Raw genomic sequence first — 22,761 nt, forward strand, 5'->3', positions numbered from 1 at the left:
GCCTGTGGTAAGTCAGGTGCTATGGTAATAGCGTTACAGGAAACACATATAGAATACTGATAGTGGCGTGTAAACTCACTCGACTCACAAAATTGTATTTTGCAATCACGTCATGGGCCCAAGTGCGTAAAAAAAAAAAAATTAAAAAAAAAAAATCTGGTAAACTCTGAGCCGGGTGGCCTGCGCGCTCTATCAGTATTTTCTGGTAGCAGAGCTATGGTTAGGACTAGTTAGGATAGGTAGATAAGAATAGTTGCTGTTGAACCGTGAAAAATCAAATGTGCTGCTGAGTATTTCTATGCTGCTATAATAAGGATTGTTATTTCATTTAAATGTCATAGAATAAGTTTATTATATCTCATGAAATATTGAGTATATTACTAACCAATTGAGAGTAATTGTTGTATGTTGTGGGGATCCCCGGGGAAAAGAAATAGCAAGTGGTAAGTAGAATCCACTTGGCTGCGAGGTCACTGGCTAGGAGGGAGATTAGTGCATGGTTAGGCAGAACTGGAAGCGCTAATCAGGACCTTTTCAAAATTCATTGATGTGTAAATGTTAGCTACCAAAACCGTGGTGAAACTCCCGTTGTGATATCACCTAGTAAGGGTCACAGACGGCAGGAGTAATAGGTTCTTTGGAGCTTGAATGACAGCAAGGGAAGACATTGGTGAAAATTGACTTAGTATATATCCCGGAAAGAAGTGGATTAGTCAAAAGAGTAGCAGGTTTTCCATTTGCTTGTGTGAAAAGGATAGGCGGAAGGGATCTATCCGTAGTGAATGAAAAGTAGACAAAAGTGGTTTACTTGCAGTAAAAGAAAAACTCTTTCTATTTAAAACCCTCAAGCACAGTGGCAAACGTTACACGTTGTTAACTAAAATCCGCACTTGCACTTTAAGAAAAATTCAAAGTTTCCGTTACCTTGTGAAGGAGGGAGTCGGTCGCAAGGCTGCGCTGACGTCACTCCGTGCCGCGCTGGTATTGGTTGAGCCAGTGGGTGTGTAGTGAAGCCAGGATTGTAAAGGAGGGGTGAGTGCCGCAGAGTGAGACCGCGTCTCATGAAGGGGCCGCGCACCCATTGGTCGACAAAAGTTTGCAACCTCAGTGCTGATTGGTTGCTGAGAGTTGAAAGACGCACTAGCATTGGAAGCACAAAAGTAAACAAAATTAATCAATCCGAGCTTGAAGATAGTTTGGAGAGGTGTATGTGGTATTCCGAATTCTTACCTAATCCGCAAATCCTAGGTTTTTATAAGGAGCAGATGCTAAGAGGTAGACCTTATAATATGTACGGGGGAAAGAGAAAATTGACTTTTGCCGAAAAGATAAAGAATTATTTCAAGAAAGATAAACCCATTAGAACTAGGGAGGGTGTGATCATTCCTCCTAATACTCCCGCATCCTTTATGATGTTTGACAAAGGGTACCATACTTGTGTGTGGTTAGAAAATTGGGTAAAGTACACTGAGAATGACGGAGTCCTAGCATTTCCCCTCGATTGTACTTTTAATGGTAGAATCCTGTTTAACTTGAGAACCCGAATGAATGAATTACACCCCCGACCCAGATTAACGCAGTACGAAGCTTTAGAGGAATGGGAAATTGAGGCTCTAGAGCGAGACAGACCCCGAATGGATAAGGGAGTGAGCAAATGGTATCCAAAATTACAGCGAGAAACAAAGGAGCAGAAGATGAAGCAGTGGAGACAGAATATGATGGTTGAGGGACTATTTCCGATGTTTGGGGTAACCGAACAAGCAGAAGGGAAAAAGACAGAGAAAACTCGACATCTAATGGCTATGGGGGATTCGGAGGATGAATATCTGGAGGATTTGTTGATGAAAAATCCACCTCCGTATGCCGAAGCTTCAGGAACTCTAAGTTCGAAAAATCCTTTTCTCCACCATGCCAGAAGTAGAAGGGCAAGCGAGACAGATGTAACTGGCACTGGTAGCAGACCCAGTAATAGTGATGACTTTTGCAGACCTAGTACCGCAGTCCCAAATTACCGACCTTTTGGTGAGGATAGACCAGGGTCAGCCATCCCCACTGCCCCGAATATATACCCTCCTTTGGTGCCTCAAATAATGCATGATAACTCGTCAGAAAGAGTTTTACAAGAAAGAGATGCCCTGATTAAGCAACGAAATGATCTAATTCAGACTATAGCTCAGATACATCCCAGTCCTGACGCCCTGACAATTCCTGTAACTATTGGTACTGCTATACTCCTTTATGGGGATAGGCAGGCTAGTCCTAAAACTCCAGTCATTACTCCCATTCCAGCACCCCCCAGGAAAGAACCACTCGTCGTTGATGACCAAGCAAGCGAGTGTGAGTCTGTAATCTCCCAAATGGATCTGCCCATAAGAGAGCCTGGTACCAGTGAATCTCGGTCAGGGAGTCAGGCTAAGGCCAGGGAAGTCCTAATCGAAACAACATCAGGGATCCGGAGTGCCACAGTGGTGACTCCAGAGGAACTAGATAGATGGACTAAAGAAATGGATCGAGAAACTTCCCCGCCCAAACCTTTGGATATTTACAGGCTAAGGATAGAAATGGAGGAGTTAATGGCCGGAAATGTGGGATTGGACAGATTAAATACACTTAATGAAGAAGAGTTGCTGTTTATCAGCAAAAGCCTTACCCGGAATACTAGAGTGCTCCATGAAAAACTAATGGACGCTGCTGCGGACATGGGGATTGATGTAAGTCGATCCAAAGTCCTGCAGAAACCTTATAGGGCAGAATTCTCAGATAAGGATTTAGAAAACATGAATGTGTCAGGAAAGAAAACTCAGATAAAGGAATTTCTGAACCTACTGCAGAAATGGGGAGATCTGGATAAATGGAAAGCCAGGTGGGCAAAGAAAAAGGAAGACAGTAGGGTAAAACCAAAAGCTTCTGAATTTGTGTTAAAAGAAGTAGGCCAAGCAGAAAAACTGTGTCCCATGAGGGAAGTGCCAGGTGGGAAATATGTACATGTCCCGTGGTCCCGGCAAGACATTGTGTCGTTTACCAACGACTTCCCAAGATTGAGGGAGAAGCCAGTGGAGTGGTATAGGCAGGTGGAGCGTTTTGTGAAAGTCCAAAAATGTCTCCTGAAGGACCTGGACGGGTTCTTTGAAATTGTAGTTCCTGTAGATTTGTGGACTGATTGCAAGATAGCCATTAATTGGCCCAGTGAAGAATTACCAAGAGACTCCCGAACTGGAGCTCCTTCCCCAGATGTAATGAGGAAATATGACCAAGTCATACAATATCTAAAAGAAAAGGTACCAGCAAAGGAAACAGATTGGACCCGAATAGATAGAACTACCCAGGACCATAATGAAACGGTGCATTCTTATTATGAAAGGCTATTGCAGGTATTCAAGACCTACAGTGGCATTGATAATATTGAAATGAAGGACATGACTCATTTCATTTACCGATTTGTGTTGGGTTTGAGACCGGAAATATCCCAGTGGATTAGAGATAATAAAATCTGTTGGCAGGGAAAGCCCATAGATGATGTCCTCAAGTACGCTAAGTACTGCGAGGATGAAATGGAGAACAAAAAGAAGGCCCTTAAGGAGAAAGTGATGTGGGCACAGGTGAAATTGGCTGAACAACAAGAGAAACAGTTAAGTAAATTGAATAGCAATACGCCAAATACTACCTCTGGGGGAGGAGGGAAGCCCCGGGTAAAGATGAGCAAGGAAGAGGCCAAAAAGAAGTTTCCCTGTCACGGGTAAGGGCAGATAGGGCACTGGAGAGACGAGTGTCCACATTTGCAGGCTGGTAATGCCCCCATAAATGGTTTAACTCCACAGGTGCAGAAAGAGGGGCCACGAAAGAATCAGCAACAGGTAAATCAACCTCCATTGCCTCGAGCTCCTAGACCTAATTATAAGAATCAGGCTCAACAGAATGAGAGGGTTGAAGTATGGGAAGGACAGAATGAGAGAAATCCGGCAACCTCACAATTCCTATTAAATGATACATTCCTCTGTGATGAACAATACTGACGGGGCCTGAGGGGGGAGGAAGGGGAGTGCGTGTTTGGCGCCTCCCTACCGGTAGACCAGACAGGGCCATACATTGAAGGAAATGATGTCACCTTTCTGTTGGACACTGGTGCTACCCGTTCGACTGTGAGAACAGCGGACGTTCCTAACCTACCCCTCTCGGGAGAAGCAATACAAGTAGTGGGCGTATCAAACCAGATAATTAGCACGCCTGTAACTGAACCCATGGAGATTTCTATAGGGAATTTTAAAGAAATGCACAGATTTGTGGTCTGCGATTCCAGTCCAGTAAATCTACTGGGACGTGATTTGTTGTGCAAAATGAACTGTACCATCTTTTGCACACCAAAGGGTGTTGAAATTCAGACCCCAGATGAAGATGGCCTGTACAAACGAATGTTGCTAAGGCCTGATACAGCAGTTAAAACTCTGACCATTCATGACTTACCTGAAGAACTCCAACAAAAGGTGATACCAGAGGTGTGGGATTTCACCGGGAGAGATGTAGGATTAATGGCAAATGTGGACCCAGTTAAAATAGCCATTAAACCCAATGCTACCTACCCGAAAACCAGACAGTATAAAATGAGTGCCGAGGTGAAAGCTGGAGTCGCACTCGAAATAAACAGATTATTGGAGGCAAACATAATACAGGAAGTAATGAGCAGTCCTTGTAATTCACCCATAATTGGAATTAAAAAGCCTAGCGGGAAGTACAGGGTAGTGCAGGACCTGCGAAAGGTAAACCAGATTGTTGTACCTTGTTGTCCCATTGTGCCAAACCCTGCAGTAATCCTGTTTCAGATTCCTTGGAATGCAGAATGGTTCACTGTCATAGATTTATGCCACGCATTCTTTTCCATCCCATTGCATCCAGACAGCAAGCTTCTTTTCTCATTTGAGTTTGACAGTCATGTCTATGTCTGGAATCGTGTCCCTCAGGGGTACACAGAAAGCCCCTCAATCTTTAATCAGATTCTAAAAAGATGCCTTGAATCCTTAGTTCTACCGAAGGAGTCTGTCCTGGTTCAGTACATAGACGACCTTCTAGTGGCGTCTAAAAGTCAGAGCGACTGTGTTATTGACACCGTTGCCCTGCTGAATCATTTGGGCAGAGGAGGACATAAAGTATCACCTGACAAATTACAGTTTTGTAAGAATTCAGTGAAGTATCTGGGACACCAGATAGAAAAAGGTATCAGAAGAGTTACTTCAGAAAGAATTAGAATATTTCGAGATATGGAATTACCCAGAACCCAGAAGGAAGTCAGAATGTTTCTAGGAGTTGTGGGATACTGCAGACAGTGGATTGTGGGATTTGCTGTTCTAGCCAAACCTCTGATAACAAGCATTTGCAATGCAATAGGTCTCGCAGTAGTTAAAGTTTGAGCTACTGGCATTGCAAATAATGATGCAACGCCAATAGCTCAAACTTTCAGTAATGCGAGACCTATTGGATTGCAAATGCTTATTAGCCTTGCTACGTGGACGCATGAGCAGTGACGGAGCCCACAGTCATGTTGTATTTACCCAAAACAAGGCAAAACACATGACTGTGATGCTGCAGCCTATTGTGAACCTCCCCTTTTTGTCAGCATCCATATGTACAAAGCACAGATTCAAAACAAAGGGATGACCGACCGGCTGAGACCCACGGGAAACAAGATTCAGGCACCAATGACAACGTGTGAGCAGGACTCCAGCAGTGTTGTTCACTTTGATCAGTCCAAATCAATAACAATAAAGGCGAGAGAGAGAGAGATATATAAAGAACAATAAAGGAGAGAGAGAGATAAATAACAAACGAGAGGGAGGGAGAGATAAATAACAATAAAGGAGAGAGAGCGATAAATATTAAAGGCACGTGGGTTTTAGGATTCGGCATGCAGAACAGTCACTTCATGCAGCAAAGCCGGTTTACAAAGATATGGGACGGTGGCAAAGAGCTATATGAACAAGTCCGGTGCATTGCTGTCCCACGCGCACATGTTCTGGTCTGACAGACAGTAGCATTGAGGAACTGCAGCACCCCGTCTCGAGTCAGTCACACTGTCCGTGCTGTTTAGGACTCTAACTCTTACTTGTATTTATTTACTCCGAGCACGCTCTGGGCTAGTTGCCGGACTGTCATTCTCAGAAATGCATATTGCCCAAGCGCAGCTCGGCAGAAATCTAAGTAAAGAAGCATTGTCACAGGCAATCTGGTGGGATGGCTAGCGGGTGATGTTTTTTCTGGCGAGGTAGGAGGGGAAGGTCTGACAGAAACAACTGGAGGGTTTTGGGGATTTAAAAGCAACAGCAGGAGGGGTGGGGGTGAATTGAGAAAGCCACAGAGGGATAGTGGGGGAGAACTGGAAATAGTGGCGGGGTGAGGGGTTTAAAACAATAATGGGAAGGTGGATGATAGCATTGAAAACAGCAATGGGACGGGGGAAGGTTTGAAAGTAATCACACCAAAATAAAATTCATTAACCTCGCCACAAGAAGTGGGTGAGAGGGACCAGTGTACAATACCTTTGGATCTATTTGGTGCTATATAAAGCTGCAACAAATGGGCTATCCCTCAGATTGCTGCCCCTCGGGGGTCGGGGGGGGTTTGCTGGGGAAAAAGGACGGTGAGCACTTGAAAGCTTTCCCAGTAACTTTATCACAAGTGGGTGAGGGGGTATTTAATTAAAGCACTGGTCTATTTTCATTTAAATTGTGAAAAGTCAGCACATCTTTAATGCTAAGTCACATTTCAAAAAAAGGCCCGGTGCGTTTTATTTTCCGGCCCATATTGTAACAAAGCAAAGGCAAATACATTTGTATGGCGCCTCCTTGTGCATCTCTCCACCTTCTGCCTCCTAGGCAGTGCACCAGGCGCTGACCACAGGGGGCGCTGTGTTTGGAAATAATAGGAGTAACTTATGGTTTAAAAGCACCTGCTGGAGAGTTGCTTGTGTGTTCAGTAGTTTTCAGGCTACAATAAAAAAGTAAAGATAAGTCTGGTGATTAATGTTTCTGCTGAGAGAGATCAGGGTTGTGTCTAGAGGCAGTTTTTGAGTCATCATAAAGTAACTCAGAGGGTTAGCGTCCGTGCTGCAGAGAACATGTATCATACAGATCACAGAACTGTATTTTATGTGCATAGATCAATGGGCTACTGCTTTGGTCACAGAAATCCTTTTGTCATTTGCAGTTCATAAGTTACAATCCTAATATAGCAGTCTCCTTTGGACTGTTATCAAAAAGATGCATGCAAAATTCATGGTATAGGTAAGATTATTATTTTTTGGCCCAGTCTTTCATTATCCTAATGTTGCTACAAAGTTATTTTGGGTATAAATTAACTTTTTAATAGGATGTTTAATATTACGCATGGCTTTTTCAAATGTCAGCTGGGAATCCCCGCTCTAAACATGCCATTGGTTTCACTTTTCGGACTAACTACTGGGGTTTAAACCATTGGTGAGATGCTGTAACTGATGCCCGGTTCCTCACCACCCTGCACATCTCCCACTGAGGAGCCTGCAAAAAAGAGGCAGACAGTTCCCCAAGATCCTATGGTGTGGTGAAAACTGGCGATATTGTGCAGTGACATGAAACTGGCGCTCACGCCTCACGGCTTCCACCCAAAGCATAGCTGCCAAGGTTTCAGATTGCTATGTGTGACATTGTTATAATTGTAGTGCAATTATGAGTGACATTTCAACAAATATGAGTTACACTTTTTGCGAGCAAAATCAAGCAATGAAGATGAGGGAAACATATACATATCAAAAATTTTACTAAAATTATGAAAATGTAACACGTAGCAATCTAAAACCTTGGCAGCTATCTAATAAAACTTCAAATCTGACCTTAGCATGAACATTTAAAATGGCAGCAGCTTTCATGTTTTACTCTTACCAAGTTTAACGAGTCACAGTGCTGCAGCGGAAAATCTAAAGACTGCTGGGGATGGGTCCCGAGTCCGTCACACTCCTTGGACGCAGGCAGCTGCTGGCAATCTGGACACATTTCAGGTAGTGATGGCCGTGATATATTCTGCTAAATGGCACTGTTGTCTCGAGAGCCGTGCTTGTTGTGCCTTTTAAAGACACAGAGCACCTACTCTCAGACTCACACTGTGTGGGACACAACCTTCAGAGATCCTCCACAACAGAGACTAATAAAAGGGCAGGAAGTGTCGAGGTCAGGAGGTGACAGGCCGGCCACCGAACTCCTCCTGTAATGATCTAATTTGGCACAGGGGGGCAATGAAATCTTGGAGGCCGGGCGAGCAGGAAATTCTGATTTGAAAAGTAAGTGTGCCATTGATGTGCACTCTGCCTGCCTCCAGGCTTGACCCCAGGCTGCTGGCACTCGAGTCGATGGCCGAGACCGGACGAGTCGAGTGCCAGCAGCCTGGGGTGAAGACTGGACTGGAGGCAGAGTGCACATCGATGCACACTTACTTTTCAAATCAGAATTTCCTGCAGCGGGTCGGGACGAGTCGACTCGAGTGCCAGCAGCCTGGGGTGAAGCCTGGAGGCAGGCAGAGTGCACATCGATGGCACACTTACTTTTCATATCAGAATTTCCTGCTTGCCCCCGCAATCGATCATGCTCTTTTGCGCGGTGGCAGCCATGAGAGACTCGAGTCTCGTGTAGTACTTTACTGACTCAAATGAGTCTCCCGCCGCTACTGCCGCCACTTCCTCTGACTTCCTCCGGACATGATGGCAAACTCTACCGCCGCCCGGCACATCCGGATAATTAATCCCGGCCCCCATGGTGTGCCACGCCCACGGTTGACTGATAGCAGCATCGACTGCGTTATACTTGAATGACAGGACTGCCAAAGGGGATTACAGAGGTACGAAAATCATCTCTGCGATGTCAGAGATACGAAATATTACCTGCCTGTCACTTTCTCTGCGGATGCGCGTGAGGCATGCAGATAATGAGATAATGGGGGGGCAAAATTAAGCGGCAGGAAGCAGAGACGTTTTAAGACAGGCCATTGGCAAAGTGCACTCTGTCCCCATGCACTTTTACTGTCTACTGGGCCCGGCCGCGGCACTGGAGGCTCGTTGCGGCCGCGGCCGCCATTATAATGTATTTGGGGAGGAGAGGGAAACTGTGTTCGATCGTTCCAGGTCCCAAATAAATTATAAAGGCCGCAATGGGCGTCCCGTCCCCCCTAGCTACGCCACTCAGTTATGTAGGCTGCTCCGGTCCTCCGCTCGGGATACCACTTGCCAGCCGCTTCTCTGCTCCTTCTCGGGGTCCGCACGAGCGCGCCGCGTGTTGTCGTGGCTACGGGCACGTGACCAGCGAAAGCAGCCCGGGTTTACAGTGAGAGGGCGGGGGCTGTCCTCGCATGCGCGCCCCAGGCGCCAAAGCAGAGTGCAGGAATCTGAAGTCCCGGGTCCCAGGAGGGGGCCCGGGTGCTCGGGTGAAGACCAGCGCTGGGGACACAGAACACGCTGAAAGAGCCTGGTGAGTGGAGGTGAGTGGGGGTGAAGGCGGTTGCGTGCGTCTGTATGTGTGTGTTGTGTGTGTGCGTCTGTCTGTCTCTGTGTGTGTGTTGTGTGTGCGCCTGCCTGCGTGTGCATGTGTTGTGAACAGCCTGCCGGAATCGGAGCGCGACCTGATCCGATTCCGGCAGGCTGCGTGCGTGCCAGTCTGTTGTCCTAAACCTCGTTAGTCCTTGAAAGCCAGAATGATTACAATAGGACTCCACTGCGACAATCGCTTTCGCGATTGCGTCGCAATGCGAGCCCTAAAAATGACCAAGAAAGGGGCAGATGATCCAGTTAGTTGGGATGATGAAAGCATGACAGCCTGGATAAAATTGCGAAACTGTCTGTGCTCTGCTCCTGCACTAGGCATGCCTGATTACTCTAAGAACTTTGAGTTATTCTGTGATACACAAGACAATTGTGCACTCTCAGTCCTAACCCAAGAACATGGTCTGACTAGACGGCCAGTGGCCTACTTTTCAGCCACTCTGGACCCAGTGGCTGCTGGGCTTCCAGGGTGTCTGAAGGCAGTAGCTGCCACGTGCACGAGTCTGGAACAGAGTGAAAACATTGCCATGGGACATCCTGTAACGGTTTATGTTCCACATTCAGTTGTGATTCTATTAACCCGAACAAAGACCCAGTATCTCACTCCTAGTCGGCTGACTAAGTATGAGAGAATTCTTATTGGTGCAGAGAATGTAATAATTTCCCGATGCAATATTTTAAACCCTGCAACTCTGTTGCCCCTCACCCAAAGTGCAGAAGTGGAGGGCGAAATGGAGCATAATTGCATTGACCTAACTGAATTTAGTACAAAACCTTGTCCTGATATAAAAGAAACTGCCCTTCCCATAGAGGACCTAGTGATGTTTGTGGATGGCTCCTGCTTGAGACATGAGGATGGTGGGTTGAGTGCTGCCTATGCTGTAGTCACACTGGAAACGACCCTAGAGGCATCCTATCTAAGTGAAATAAAGTCTGCCCAAGTGGCCGAGCTAATCGCATTGGCCAGAGCTTGCAAACAAGGGAAAAATAAACGAGTAACCGTATACACTGACAGTCAATACGGTTACGGGGTTGTTCATGACTTCGGCCAGCTGTGGTTGTAAAGAGAATTCATGACTTCCTCAGGTACCCCTATCAGAAATGGAAAAGTGGTGCAAACCCTGCTGGAAGCAATCCAGTTGCCCAAAGAATTGGCAGTAGTCAAATGTGCTGCTCACAAATCGGGTAATGACGATGTGATAGCCGGAAACAGATACGCTGACCAAATTGCCCAGTATTGTGCCCGATACTAAATGTCCCTAAAAATCAAATTATGGGGGGGCGGAAACAGCTGCCAACTTATGGTGTTTGAGAATGTATCTACCTGGAAGGAACTGAGAGAGTTGCAGCAAGCAGCAGAGGAGGAGGAAAAACAAAGATGGGAGAATGAAGAATGTCAGCTCAGGGAAAGGGATGGTGTTGTGGTTGACAATACAGGTGTGCCTGTGTTACCAGATAGTATGGCTGCCCCAATGGCCCGGATGATACATGGAGACACCCATATTGGGAGGGATGCAATGTGCCGTGTGTTTGACAAAGTGTTCTACAATTCAAGATTCAGGAATATCGCGGAGATGCTTTGCCAGAGGTGCCTGGTGTGTCAGCAGTTCAACGCAGGAAAGAGGACTGTAGTAGAGCAAAGTACAATTGGAAAGGCAGAAGGTCCCTTTGTCAGACTACAGGCAGATTTTATACAGTTGCCTATGTGTAAAGGATACAGATATGTCTTGGTAATAGTTTGCCTATTCTCAAGGTGGGTGGAAGCATACCCAGCAAAGAAAAATGATGCCATTACTGTGGCCAAGTTGTTACTCAGGGAGCTAATACCTAGGTACGGTTTTCCAGAGACAATTGAAACAGACAGAGGTGGGCACTTTGCCAACGAAATCCTTAAAGAGCTCTATACAGCATTCAAGATTGAGCCTAAGCTACACTGTGCATATCGTCCAGAGGCTTCTGGAATAGTCGAACAAGTGAATGGCACTATAAAGTCGAGATTGGCCAAGATGTGTAATTCCACAAAATTGAACTGGATAGAAGCTTTGCCCCTTGTCTTGATGGGATTGAGGAGCATTCCAAACCGAAAGACAGGCCTGAGCCCCCATGAAGTACTAATGGGAAGAGTGATGCGACAGGCATGGGTACCTGGACACAAACTGCTGAGTATTTCTGATGATTTGGTGCTAGAATACTGCAGGCAGCTGGGTGACCAAGTGCGTTCTATCTCTCACCACATTGGGGAAACTGCTGTCGAATGGCCAACCACTCCAGCCCATAAACTGAAACCTGGAGATTGGGTGGTGTTGAAGACGCACACCCGGAAGAGTTGTCATGGACCAAAGTGGGGAAAGCCAAGGCAAGTGATCCTTGTAACCACCACAGCTGTAAAGTGTGCTGGCGTGCCGAAGTGGATCCATGCTAGCCATACCAAGAAGGTAACCGATGAAGAGGCGGCTGAGGCTGAAGTTGGTGCAGCTGAAGAGGCTCCAGACGAGGGTCCAGATCTAGCTGACGTAATACTACCGAGCACCAGTCAAGACGAATGGTTTCCAGCCGACGACCTGATTCTTGATCCAATAAGAACCAGAAAATATTCCTACCTAGATAGAGAGTGGGATAGTGAGGACGAGACAGGATTAGAAGGAGAAGGTCAGGTTATCGAGAATCACGTCAGACCTGATCAGGAAATAGGTCAGGTAGGGACAGACCAAGTCATCGACACTCCTCCAGAGACTCCAGAAACTGAAAAGGGACAGATAGTAATTAAAGCTGAAGTTCATGCGGAAGAAAATCAAGGGTTCGAAGTGCATGAACAGGAACAGATAGAAATAGACGAACGTGTTCAGGAAGCAGAGTCCAAACCAGTTGAAAATCAAAATCAAGTACCAAATACACCTGAACAAGGCCAGCTTAGAAACCAGGCAGAAGAAACTGATGAAAGACAGGAAGGGAAAAGGACAGTACCAAAACAATAGTGCCACATCAGAGCGAAAATAAAAGAGTTCACGAAGAGGGTCAAGTTTCCTCAACCACTAAAAGGCTCAAGAAGAAAAGTGAACCAAGATACATAAAGAGGCTGAAACTAAGATTGAAAACAGTAGAGGAGAAAATAGAAGACCGAAAAAGAGCTGCTAGTGAAAGACAGAGAGCCGGAGCTCAGCAAAATAGTCGCAGTACCAGAGTAAAGAGGCTAAATAAAAACTATCGGAGTCCTGAATGGACCTATTTGGTGTTGGAAGAGATTGATGACCCTGAAGAGAGTGACAGAAGCGATCAAGATTCGATCGAGGATCAGAGCTCCGAGGTAGAAGACCCACCTTGAAAAGTGAAACTGCGTAAGCCTCTTGTGTTAAGAAACAAAGAGGGGTTGGAAAGCCACCTGTAAGCAAAAATGTCTGATTCAAATGTAAATGGAAGACCTAGAGGGAATTGTTGTAAAACTTGCTGTAAGATATGCTTATGCAGCGTAGCAATAGTTATAGTAGTATGGATAGGACTAACAGTCTTTATACCTTTTATGATAAGTAAAGATACTAACCTGTACCCTACTAAACCGATGACCCCAGATTCAGAAGTTGTACATACTGAAGAAACACCACGAAGTGTAGAAAGACGTGACAATTCAGTCAGCTTGAGACAAACACGACCTGACTTAGAAGCACCAGATGAGGAAGGACTGCATTTTCACAAAATGAGAAACAGATCACATTTAAATGTCTTTGCAAATCTTTTAGTGCGTTACGTAGAAGCTATGGAAGTAGAAGATTGTTACGTGTGTATGAAGCTACATTCTTCAGTAGCTGAAGGCGTGACTTATCATCATTTACCCCTGACCTATGGAATTTCCTGTAGTATATTTGCAAGCTTATTTTATAGAAGCACTTTGCAGTACTACTATTCGAACACTGACGTGATTTTCTCTGAACTGCCTAGTCGGGGACACCTGAATATTGTGCATGTCAGAAGCGAAGTGACTCGTTACATGGGAGAATACTTTATGACTATAGGTGACAGATTTAAATCAAGCTTGAAGAGATAATTTGACTTGTTCATTGCACGAGCAAGAAATTTTTTTTTTGAAAATGGCAGAAAAGAGAAGGGAGAGCTTCCAAAGAAAGGCCAATGATAAGAAACAGAAAACTCCTAAATGGGCTGAAAACATGGAGGGCTCCTCAAATGGCGAAGCAAATCCTGCGCTGTTGTTGGATTTTGAATGAAAAGGGAAACTCTGTCTTCATAGAGAAAAGACTAGTTATTATAAAAATGTATTCATCGGTTCCAGTGAATGCGAACATAATTACAAGGTGGTTGGGGTTTCAAAAATAGGTCAGAACCTGTGTTTCCCGGAATTTATTATATATGTGGAAACAAGGCTTATTTCAAATTGCCGGATCACTGGTATGGAAGCTGCTATTTTGGCATTGTCTTCCCGAAAATATACCATGTGAACAACACCGCTGGAAGCAATGAAAATACTAATGGTTTAGTGCGTTGTAGACGTGAAAGGTTAGGAGAAATTATTGGTGATATATTTAGTGCACTGATACCTGGAGTGGGAGTGGTTCTGAATACTCACCGTATCTGCAAATTGTCTACAGTAGTGGATCGGTTGTCAACTGACACTGCTGCTGGATTCCTGTTGGTCAATACTGAAATGGTTGCGATCAGATCAATGGTTTTCAGAATCGCCTTGCTCTTGATACCTTATTGGCAAAAGAGGGCGGAGTCTGCAGAATGTTGAAGGCGCAACATTGTTGCACTTACATTCCTGATAAGAGTGTAGAACTTAAGAAATAGGTGCAAAACATTACTAATTTGGAAAAAGAACTCAAACCACTGGAGGTTGATAGTGCCTGGAAAAGACTGACTGATGGTCTCTCCTCTGTAGGTAGTTGGTTTACTAACATAGGTCGCAGCCTTGTAGGGAAAATACTGATGCCAATAGCTGGAATAAGTCTGATTGTGTTCATTATAATAATTTGTTGCAAATGTCGAAAGTGTAGGAAGAAGTATACAGTGAATAAGAGAGGAGTCAAGAGAAATATTGACGAACTAGAATTAGAGGAGTTAAGAAACCAGATTTATAAGAAGGCCAAAGGTTTCCATCCTAATAAGGATGCTGAAAAGAGGCCTAACAACAAATTTGTTGAGATAGAAATGAGTGAGATGTGAGAAAATTGAAGTTGGCATCTGTTTCCATTAATAGTGATGATAGTAAATATCATCAAAGAGGGGATTGATGGAGTAAGGATTCGCACGTAAAGCGACTTGCTCTTTCTCATGAACCTCGTTAACTTGTAATAGTACTAAACAATCCTGTTTGTCATTAATATTACACTTTTACAGTACACGCGGGTGTCCTAGAGATGCTTGCGTATGTGTTTATTAATCCTAACTCCGCTTGCATACTACAGAATGGCCGCTTCGCAGAAATTCAGTCTGCGCATGCGTCGTTTATACCCTTGTGATGTGACGCACTCGCAAATTTGGAGGGAGAGTTCGCTCATGGGCATTGTAGCTAACATGGCCGCTTGTCTGTAATCACGCGTTCTGCTTGCCCATGCTTCTTTGCATTTCTATCTATTTCTGCTTAACCTTTAATTGCTATAGTTATTATGAAGTGAGTGGTGCAGTGTAGATTATCATGGTGTACAGTGTATTCTATTTTTCTGTGTTATTAATTTGTTTTCGCTTACTTTTCATGTACCACGTATCCATAGGCCTGGGAGAGGGGGTAACTCCATCTTTGAAACCTGTTCCGACTCTGTCACGTGATGAGGGAAAAACCCACACAGCGCAGAAGCAGAACCAAGCCAGCTGGCTTCTGAAGCAAGATGCGCCTGGGAAACTCACCTCTACCCCAGGAGAAAACCTCGGATGTTCCTAAACTTGCAACAAATGTATAAAACTCATGTGTGTTCAATTGTTTTCCACCTTTCTCGAATCATTGGGAACTGGAATGTAAGGGGCAGGTACGAAAATGTAATATTCATCATGGGAACGTAGAATTTTAGGAGGTAATAATGACCTAATCACCTCTCCTGACCAATCGTAAGTTGGGACCCTGTCACTTGCAACATTTGTGGGTGGTCTTGGGACCCAAAAAGAGTATATCTAGCCTAGTTTAGTTAAGGAAAATTGTCCGACTTGTCCAATAGCTGACCTGTCACCGACCCCACGACTCTATAGGTGATTGATACAGAGAGCTGCGGAGCGCTCTGTCCGAATTTCCACAAACTCCAAGGGGTGGAAATAGTCTTAAGTGCTGGCGGAGCACTTTGCTGGGAGATTCGAGAACCCAATTGGGGTTACTGGCGGATTCCGTGCAGTGAGGGGGTAGCGCAGGCGTTGCATCCGAAGCTGCAGGTGTTGGTCGTGCCCTTTGGTGAGCCCAGTCCTGACCCAAAATCCTGAGGGGTATCCTGTCCTGGTTTTCCGTGAGCTGTACCTGCTCACTTACTGGCATCCTAAATCCTTGAGGGTCCTCGTCCTCGTCTTTCCCGAAGCTGACCCGTGGCCAGGGTTAGTCCTCATTCCTGTCCTAGGTAAATATACCTGTGGGTGTCCGTCAACTATCCTTTTCTTCCTACTCTTTAATAAAGCCTCCATGCCCATGATATGCTCTCTGTTCTCTCTACTGATGCATATGCAAATGGTATGTTAGTATGTTCCATTTTCCCCCTTTCCTGTAGGACATATTGAAAACTGTTTTGCTTAAATAAAGTGTGATGAATATTTAGGATCTAAGTTAGATAGACTAAGATTAGGGTTTGAATCACTTATAGGCTATAGAAATTCACTGACTAATGTGTTTTAAATTTACCGTCCCTAGTTTAAGCCTGAAACTGAATAGCATGTTCCCTGTTGCCCTTACCCTTTAGAATCCCATTTGCCCTCAATGGTGTTTTCCCTTATCCATAGTTACACCATTTTCGTAATTCTACTTATTGATGTTTTGATTAGTATTTGCCTAATACTTTTGTCACTTTAAAGTTTACATTCTTACATAAAGACTTCAAAACGCCTCAGGTGTCTGGTCATTTGGAAAATTACAAAAGTGATGTTAAATGAATAGACTAAGTGTTTAGAATTATCTTGTCACCTGTCCTCAAACAGCTCCTAAACCATCAGGAAGAGCAAGTGCCTGTGGTAAGTCAGGTGCTATGGTAATAGTGTTACAGGAAACACATATAGAATACTGATAGTGGCGTGTAAACTCACTCGACTCACAAAATTGTATTTTGCAATCACGTCATGGGCCCAAGTGCGTAAAAAAAAAAAAAAAAAATCTGGTAAACTCTGAGCCGGGTGGCCTGCGCGCTCTATCAGAAGCAGGAGGTGCACACTGCGTTGACTTAAGTGGTCATGTGGAGCTTGTCATCCAGGATGATCCCCATATTTCTTGCGCGTTCCATGGGTGTGGGTGTTGGTCCTAGCTCTGATGGCGACCAGGTGGAATCCCATGGGGAGATCTTGATGCAGAAGACCAGTACTTCCGTCTTGTCAGAGTTGACCATCAGGCATTTGGTTTGCATCCAATCTGCTACCATGGTCGTGCAGTTGGTGAAGTTGGTTCTGGTGGTGTTTAATTGGACTGTCAGAGAGAGGATGAGTTGGGTGTCATCGGCGCAGGAGAGGAGGGGGGTGTCTTGTGATCGGATGATATTGGCGAGTGGTGTCATGTATATTTTGAAAAGCATGGGGCTGAGGGACGATCCCTGTGGGTCATCACATATCAGTTTGTTGGCCTCTCATGTGAAGGGTGGCAGCCTAACCTTTTGGGTTCTTCCGGTGAGGAAGGAACTGGTCCATCTGAGAGTGGATCCTTGTATGCCAATCTCGTGGAGTCTTCTGATGCCGATGTTGTTGGACACAGTTTTGAAGGTTGCAGAGAGGTCAAGCAGGAGGAGGGGCGCTCTTTCTTCTCGGTTCAGGATGTTTTGAATGTCGTTGGTGGCTCTGATGAGTACTCTTTCGGTGCTGTATTTCTTTCTGAATCCTGATTGTGTGTTGTCTTGAAGATGGTGAAGTTCAAGGTGGGTTGTGACATGCTTGTTAATGGCCTTCTCAATCCCTTTGGCTGGATGGTGGAGCAGGGAGATGGTACAGAAGTTGCTTGGTTGATTTGGGGCAGCTGTTGGCTTCTTGAAGAGGGTGTTGATTTCTACAAGTTTCCATTCATCCAGAAAGTGGCAGACGTGATGGAGGTGTTAATGATGTGGGTCAGGGTGGTACAGATTGGCAATGTTCCCAGGTTGTACGTGTGGTGGGGCATGGGCTCACTGGGGGCATGGGCTCACTGGGGCCCCTGAATGAAAAGTCTGCATGATTGCTGCGGTGTCATTTCTGATGAGGGTTTTTCATACGGTCAGGTGGCAGTCATGGTTGGTGGTGGGTTGGTTAGTGAGGAGTTATTGGCAGGACCCAAAAAATTCACTGGCATTGTCCAGCAAGATTTTTTCAGGACAAGCTATTTTTAGGGACTTCTGTGTTAAAAATCCTCCAACTTCAGTCACAGAACAAAAAGTACATTTTAAAACGACAAACTGACTTTTGACCCCTGTCTCTGAAATCTAGCAAATGTAACCAGATAACAAGAGACAGAGGTCAAAAGTCAGCTTGTCTTTCAACATTCATTTTTCTGTCTGTGAGAGGATTCTGTAAAGTGAACTGTGTGAAAATTTAACTGAGCAAAGCATGTTAAATTAAAGGCTGTAACATGTCAAGCTTTTTTATAACACAACACTGAAATAGCTAAGACAACTGCTCAAACATTTCAAATATATTTCACTAGTTATGAAAACCCATTTTCGTAATTCTGTGGTGAAAAAATTATTTTTATAGGATCAAAACAAATTAGAACACTTTACTCAGTGATGAGCAAATGTTAAATATTTTTGCCAAAACCCAATTTCCAAACATTGTTTGTGTGCTAATATTAGTAAAACTATATGTTAGTGGGAATGTTTTGTGGACATTTTAATGGAAAATATGCTATCTGTAAATGGCAGTGCACAACCACATCATGCTTTGGTAATATATTTATGAAAAGTGAGTTTCTAAACATGAACTGGTAATTATTACTCCTCCTGCCCAGATGACAATGCTATTAGTGAACTAATAGGCAAGTACGGGATCATGTGGGCCCTATATATATGGACGGGATTCTTGTTATACATGGGGCAAACATTTAGTCTAGTAAATAAAGAGTTTTCGTACAGCAAAAATAGTGAACTTGCATATTTGATTGTGCTCTCTTATGCGATAAAGAAAAAGACGGCTTCATAAGAAAATATTTGCCTAGGATCAAACAATTTGAGACCAGTTCATAGGTCAAGTGTATTACAGTTAGGAGGAGTAGATTATTAAAGTTACTAGGCCTGCAGGAACCCTGCTTTGGGGTTGGCTTAGTGTACGAAATTGCTGTAGATGTGTGTGATTTTGCTATTGTTTAAAATGTGGAGATTTTTCTCAGGCATCTACTGTTCTTCATTTAATATCCCACTGTGCAAATGCAGACTTTTCACTGAGAACTTCTGCCACACATCCTGGGGATCTCTTTGTTACTATTGTTGATTCTAAGTTAGGAGAAAGAGACGAGGTTTCAAATTGGATACTGGTGATGTCCTCCGTTTCGATATAGGTTAAAGAACGGATGTGTTGCAGTAGCCGTATAATGTGTCCCTATTTAGTATGTATAATTTCTGCCTCTTGATGTTTTCAAGGGGATAAGAATGAGTTTGGTTAATGACGTTTAGGCGTCTGAGTTCCAAACATCTACGCCTGTCTATAGGGCCCTTTCCTTATTTGATTAAAAGTATGGGGGTAAGCATGTGTGTGACACGCCTGATGAGGCAGTCAGATCTGTCAGTTGATTGCGGTTTGTTGCTACTGAAAAAAAAACATTATCTGTAACATAGTCAGGGTAGTAGACTATCTGGACAGACTGCTCCTGTTGATTATTTGCGTCCTGTAAGTTGATAGAAGTCTTATCTGGGAAAGGTTGTTGTGATGTGGTCAGTTGTCTATTGTCAGCATCTCCTTGGTCTGTGTTCACCTTTGGTGGACTAGGAGATGATTTTCCCTGAGTCTCAGAATCCTTAGTTGTGGTGGCTTTTACTGGCGAGTCACTCTGCAGTTGTGAATTTTGTAACTCGTAAAGTGTTTGTAAAGATTTGGGTTGGTTTAATTCATTAGAAACGCCCTGAATTTCAGTTTACTTAAATGCTGGGTTCTTCATAAATATGTCACTCCATGGTTGCTTCACAAAAAATATTGAGAACAGTTTGAGATGTTGTGATTTGTCAGAGGTGCCCTGATTGCCTGCCTTTGAGGCGGTCTGCCAGGTGTGTTGGCTACTTCTATTAGGCTGGATGTCCTTTGGTTTTAGCGCCAGGGGTTATTAGGGATGGATCATCGCGATCCTGCTTGTTCGTTTTTAAGAAGAACTGTTTAATATACGTTGTGTCCAACTTTAGTTTATCTTGCCCTTGCAGAACCCCACCTTCAGCGGTTAGGAGAGTTTGTTTTACCTTAGTGAGGCCCTCTGTACTTGGGTTACACAATATTGTAAGATTAATTTCCCCATGTTTAGCACTTTTTTACATTGCGTTCTTATGCTGCATAATGAAACCCTGTGAAACAGCTTTCCATTTTGTGCAAAGTTAGAGCCGTTTTTTGTCTGTCTGTGTCTTCTGGTTTATTAATGTGTGTAATGGCCTCCTAGTATTAGTCATTAAGGCACTAAGAGAAAAATTGCAAACACAACTTTTCAGGCACTCACCCCCAGTCACAGATCTGGGTTGAATACTTCATCGTTCTTAAGCTCACTTTGCCACCCCAGTTTAGACCCAGCCATATGCATTTCAGTCTTGACCCTGTACCACATGGGAACAGTCCAGAGCGAACTGCCAAGCCAGGTCTTTCCTGCACCGGAAACAAGCATCCTGGGACTGGTTTTGGGATAATACCCCTTATCCGCCAGGCTAGTTTGAATCCAGTGGCAAAGTGAGCAAGGGACCCACGTCTGGGCATACCCTGCCAACTTAGGGTGAACAAAGCAAACACAACGAGATGATGGACGGAGTGCTGAAACTTTTCAGACACTCGCCCCGGTCACAGACCTGGGTTGAATCCATCATTGTTCTTTAGCTCACTTCACCACCCCAGTTCAGACAGAGCTATATGCAAATCAGTCTTGAGCCTGTGCCTCATGAGAACAGTCCAAAACGAACTGCCAAGCCAGGTCTTCCCTGGACCGGAAACAAGCATCCTGGGACCGGTTACGGGGTAACACTGTGCTCAGTAAGAGAAACATGACCATTAATATAAGCTGTAGCGTGTGAGGAAGTAAAAAGCACACGCACAGAACGACAAAAGCACAGCTCAACATTGCACCGCTCAAGCACAGCACTAGGCAGCACAGCATTACACATGTGGTTGAAGGGGTGTTTCTGGTACCTGCAGGCTGCCTGATGGGTCCTCTCCGTTTGGTGAGCTTGCCCGTATGTTTGCCAGCAACTGCTTACTGAGTGTGTAGTCAGGACCTTCTAGGCCCTCTTTACTCCTACTAGGCCCCCTTCATGGTGGTGGGCAGTGCAGTAAAGGTGGATTGCTTGTTAAACAGAAGCACTCAAGGCACTATGAAGGAGTCCTTATGTTACATGCAGTAAGTAGGGTGCATGCGGGCAATGTATGGTGGCGGTGAGGGAGGAAGGGACTGGAATTCTGAAAAACTACCCCAACCAAAGAAGAGGTGGGTTAAGGCAGAGTAAAGGTGGAATGAGGCGGAATTGGGAGTGAGTAAAGAGACAGGCGGGTCTCGACGTAAGCCAAACCATCTTCTAAGCTGGCTATTTCTGCGCTCCGACAGGTGCTCCACTTTCGGTATATATTGCACTCCTTGTGTTCCACACAGCTTTCACCTCCTTCTCTTTTGCCAACCTCCTTGATCTCCGCTGATCCAAGACCCCAAAAGTTAATTACAGCTCCACTGCCAAAGGGTATGCACGCTCCAGGCGAGATGAAAGCAAAATCAATATAGGGGGAAACTAAAGGGCTGATGCGGAACGGTTTGTATGCCCATATACATGCCTGCACCGTAGTCCTCAGTCCCACCTCTGATACCTCTAACCTCTCAGAGCTTTTTCCTTCCTGTTCCCAAAGGAGGCTGTATGAGTTTCTAATATGACCTCTCGATCTAATATCTTAGCTTGAACAACAGTCCGTTATTCCTAATTGAAGAAGTTGACCTCTGCATGTCTCTCTGCTAAGTAAGTTGTTGAGTCCCCAGCCAGCAGATAAGACTGGACTGATTCAATAGAACCGGTCTGTGTGCCTTCGTAAAATGCTCTGCTTTGTATGCATCAAATCTCCAAGAAACTGATGCTCTTCTTCTCTAATACCTATCTGTACCCAACCTAAATACGTTTTTCTGATTAGTTTGGAAAAAGGCAGACCTCACATAGAATGATGGCATTAACAGAACAGGTTGATCTTGATGCACCTTTACAAGATTTTATAATGCAATATAATACATGTTAAACATATATGTGAATAATTAATGCACTTAAAACTACAATAAATCAAAGGTTACATGGTATACCGAAAAAGCTCTCAGATAAACTTTGCCTTGCTTAGCCAAGAGAGTGAGATTTGCTATCCTTTACAATATAGTGTGATAATTAAGCATGCATGCAACTGAGAATGGTGAAGCAAAACCTTCTGTAACAGCCAATGAGCTGAATCGGGGTAAGGAGGATGTATTGTGTTGCTACACTTAAGCCAAAAAACAAAAGCTGACGGGTGAAAACCTCACAAATAATTGCTAATTACTTCTCAAATACCACAAACATTTACTGTCTAGCCATATTCACTATCCAATTTTGAGCAAAGTCAAGTAAACAAAAAACAGGGGGCCAAATAAATGTAACCAGGAAACCACTCAGACACAAGTCACTGAACCGTGATTCAACAAGATCATGCACGCAGACATTATAATATTTTGTACTATTTGAAAGTGTCTAAACTAACTTTAAAAGGAAACTTTCAATAAATATCACATCAAACAAGACCCAACCATTACCTGTAAACAGTCCAAATGATGCAAGACTGATAAAGCTATCTTAACATCGAACTCTACTGTAAGATATGAAGCAATGACCTTGCGTTGTGGCTGAGGAAGGACACTACACAGCAAATGCATACATTAT

At 44.3% G+C, this 22,761-nt stretch overlaps 1 protein-coding gene across 1 annotated transcript in view; it reads right to left on the reverse strand.

Moving 5' to 3' along the window:
* Positions 1-22,761, reverse strand: part of TWNK (twinkle mtDNA helicase) — a 116,269-nt gene that overhangs the window by 91,352 nt on the left and 2,156 nt on the right. The window lies entirely within an intron of this gene.

The sequence above is a fragment of the Lissotriton vulgaris genome, chromosome 5 (genome assembly GCF_964263255.1).
Source record: "Lissotriton vulgaris chromosome 5, aLisVul1.2, whole genome shotgun sequence".
NCBI lineage: Eukaryota > Metazoa > Chordata > Amphibia > Caudata > Salamandridae > Lissotriton > Lissotriton vulgaris.